At 48.2% G+C, this 3,839-nt stretch overlaps 1 long non-coding RNA gene across 1 annotated transcript; it reads right to left on the bottom strand.

The window, feature by feature from the left end:
• Window positions 1-606: 606 nt before the first annotated feature.
• On the bottom strand, window positions 607-3,463 carry LOC108352053 (uncharacterized). Its single transcript, XR_005489997.2, has 2 exons — window positions 2,175-3,463; window positions 607-1,103 (listed from the first exon to the last, which is right to left on the bottom strand). It is a non-coding gene; the product is annotated as an uncharacterized LOC108352053 (long non-coding RNA).
• Window positions 3,464-3,839: the final 376 nt, after the last annotated feature.

The following is a 3,839-nucleotide window of genomic DNA, read 5'->3' as shown; positions in this document are numbered from 1 at the left end:
ATAAGTGGCTAGTTATACAGTCAGATAAACAAAGATATACATGCTATCCTAATATACATAGGGTGATAATGTGGATTTGATTCTAATTTCTTTAGTGACTAGTAACATTGACTAACTTATCAAATACTGTTAACTATTTAAATAATTTTCTTTGATAAATGTCTAGTCTAGTCCTTTGTCCGTTTTTAAAATCAGATTACTGGGGAGTTTATAATTTTTAAGTTGTAATATTTTTAGTTGTTATACTTGCTACTTCCTTACCAAATGCAGCCATTCCCCCAGTGACCCGGGGAGATTTGTCCCAGTACCTCCCAAAGGTCCCCAAGTCTGCAGATGCTCAAGTGCCTTATGTAAGGTGACATGTTACCTGGGAACACCACTCAGTTGGTAGAATGCTTGTAGCAAGCACAAAGTGCTGGATTTGATCTCCCAGAATAGCTTAAACCAGGCAGATTGGTGCATTTCTATAATCTCAGCACTACAGAGGTAGAGGCAGGAAGATCAGGAGTTTAAGGCCATCCTCAGCGACGTGGTAAGTTCAAGGCTGAGGCCAGCCTGAGCCACATGAGATCTTATCAAGTACATAAATAAATAAAATGACATTTATTTGCTTATTATAATGTGCACATACTTTAATAATCTCTGGGTTACTTTTAATTCAAACGAAACATAAATAGTTGTATTATTTATAGAATAGTTACAAAAAAAATCCACACATCCCCGATTTTCAACCCAAGGTTTATTGAGTTCACTCTGTGGGACCAGAGAATGCGAAGGACTGATAACGTGGCTTCACAAATATTTTCCCTCATGATGCAGATTGCCCAGTCTTTCTGTTGACTGCTTCTTTGCTGGATCTAATTCTCCATGTCTATGAGTTCCTTTAATTCTCACCCGAATTCAGGATGCAGGGAGGTTCACATAGTGTGGTGGTTAGCTTTTTGTCAGGTTGACACAAGGTAAAGTCATCTGAGAAAGAAAAACCTCAGTTGAGAAAATGCCTCCATCCGACTGGCCTACGAGCACACCTTGGTTAGTGATTGACAGAGGGAGGGCCCACCTCCGTGTGGGCTCTGCTGCCCCTGGCCAGATGGTCCCGGGTTCTATAAGAGAGCAGAGAAAGCAAGTTAGTGAGCCACACTCCCCCATGGCATCTGCTTCAGTTCTTGCCTTCACTTCCCTGGGTCAACCGGGTCAAGCTGTAAGATAAAATAAACCCTCTCCTGGCTGATTTTGATCAGCAATAGGAAGCAAATGAGAACAGATGGGGAAACTGAGGCCTGGGGTTCTGCATGCCCAGGGCTGCAGAACCTGCAGCACGAGAGTCAGGACACACACTTGCAACTTCTAGAAAAGTCCTGTCATTCTGGAGAGATGGCCATCCTTAGCCCCTAGATGCTGAGAGATTCCCACAGGACAGCCATGCCTGTAGCATGTGCATGGGTGCCTGGGTGCCTGAGGTGCTGAGTCCACCTGCCTCCGTCATTTCCACCATGCCCTCACACCTTGTTCCTTCCCACCTTCTTTCCTCTCTAGGGCTAACTTGTATCCAAAACAGGAGACAGCAGGTGCCCCCTCTCTCCTCCAGAACCTGACATAAACAAGCACTGCTCCTTTTCCTGTGAGTCTAGGACAAGGCTCAGAATCAATCTTTCTTTCCTTATTCCTTCCTTTCTTTCTTCTTCCTTCCTCCTTCTTTCTTCCCTTCTTTGAAGTGTTGAGCACTGGATCCAGTGCCTGGCACACGTTAGACAAGAGCTCTGCCTCTCAGTTTTCTCCAGTCCTCTTTCACATTTTTACTTTGATATAAAGTCTCATCCAGTTGCAGGCTACTCTTGGAGTCACTTTGTAGCCCGGGCATACATAACTTGCAATCCTCCTGCTTCAACCTTCCTGATAGCCAGAGAGACAGACCTGCTGCAGGTCTAGCTTCCCCTTTCCTGACACACTGCTCTAAGCAGTTTCTGTCAATCAGGCATTGCCATGTGGGATGAAATTCCTTGCTGTCCCCAGACTAGGTGGCGAGGATTTCCAGACTCCCTTGCATCTCTTGGATAACGTTAAAATGCCAAGCACAACTGCAAGAACCAACATTAACCACCATGCTTCACGTGAGTGAAGTTCAGTGGAGCGTTCCGTCCTTTATCTTACAAGGGAATGTTTAGCATACTCACCTCTCAGATGAGGAAAGGAAAGCACAGAATCTTCCAAGGATGTGGGAAAGACTGTGCTGCAGCTAACGATGGCTCCAAGTTAGAGCTTGGCTGGCTAACCACCCCAGGCCATGCCAGTCCTGCCCCATCTGCACCCCAAGATCTCTTACATCCATGCATTAGTATACGCATCAGTAAGTCCACAGTCAGAAGAACGTGCAAAGCATGGAGAAGCTAACATACCACAGACTAGAGGGTATATGGGCTGGCTAAACAAGACCACTGGTCCAGACCCAAGGGGAGGGGCTGGGGGATCTGGTTCTGACTCAGACTCCACTCCCGGAGCCTGCGGGAAGAACTGCATCCCTGCCTCTCAGCCTCTGAGCCAAGCCATCCAAGACTATAATTATCCCACATACCCCACCCACGGCCCTGCTTGTCTTAGGAACTGTGGCTCACAAGCCTGGGGGCTCCCAAAGCAAGGGGGTGGCTGGGGGCTGGGCAGAAATAGGGCCTCACAGAAATGGGGCCTCAGGGGTTCTCTTAGTCACAGAGCTGGAGAACTGAGGGGGAGCAGACTACAGTCATGGCGGGGGTGGGGGAGAGGAACTACGTCCGGGTCCAGGATTCTCCCTGGAAGCTCCTGCCTTGTTGTAGGTGGGCAATCTCGTATGTGTATGCTGCAGAGCATCAGGGGACAGAGGGTCTGTCTCTGAGGTACCATGAGTAGTACTGAAAGCTTAGACTTTTGGATACTTCTCCTGGCCTCAGTTTCCCCACCCTGAAAGTGACTACAATGAAGTTTGAGGCTGGAAGTAAGTTCCTGGTGGGTCCAAGCACTGCAGTGTGTTTCCTTCCAAGGAGTGTGCCGGTTACAGGTGGCTCAAACAGCACTAGTTCCCTGATCACTTTCACAGCCTATGACAGTCACTTGTGACCATAGCCCCGTCTTGGTCCCTGTGGCTAACAATACTGCCTGGTGCATCACTGAATCAGAGCAGACACCTCAACATCAGCATAACAGCTGGGGGTGGGGCACATGGGTCAGCTGGCACAGTGCTTGCCTAGTATGCCTGACACCTGGGCTCCATCCTCAGCACTGCATAAACCAGGCATGGACCCACATGCCTAAAATTCCAGAACTCAGAAAGTAATAGCAGGAGAATCAGGAGTTCAAAGTCATGCTCAGCCACACAGTAAGACCAGCCTATACTGCATAGGACCCAGCCTCAAAAAGAGAAGCAAGGGAGGGGAAGGGAGAGGGAAGGGAAAATAAGGGAAGAGAAAGGAAAACAAACCATTTGACCCTTGTTCCTGACCACCCTGAAGACAGTGCCCCATAAACACTAGAAGGCAATCTCGTGAGCTTCGCAATCGAATAACCTGAGTTCCAGCCCTGCTCCCACACCCTGTGCTTTGGGGAAACATCCACTGCTCTAATTCCAGGCTCCCTCGTCTGTCCGGTGGGGATGGAGGTCGCTCAGAGCACAGTAGTTACAACTGTTACTTTGATTGCCACTTTCCTAAGCCTTAAAGCTGGCACTTCCTCCATACCAAGCTGGTCAGTAAGATACCCAAGTACCAGTCTTCACTACAAGAAGAAGCTGGAGGTGGCCCCTTGCAGGAAGCACACACAGAGTGGCCAAAGCTTGAAGCCCAGTTCTAGAAAATGGTGCAACCTGGGCC

Source organism: Rattus norvegicus, chromosome 10 (genome assembly GCF_036323735.1).
Source record: "Rattus norvegicus strain BN/NHsdMcwi chromosome 10, GRCr8, whole genome shotgun sequence".
In the NCBI taxonomy this organism is placed as follows: domain Eukaryota; kingdom Metazoa; phylum Chordata; class Mammalia; order Rodentia; family Muridae; genus Rattus; species Rattus norvegicus.
The sequence above is the reverse complement of the archived record's forward strand: the minus strand, read 5'-3'. Positions and strand labels throughout refer to the sequence as shown.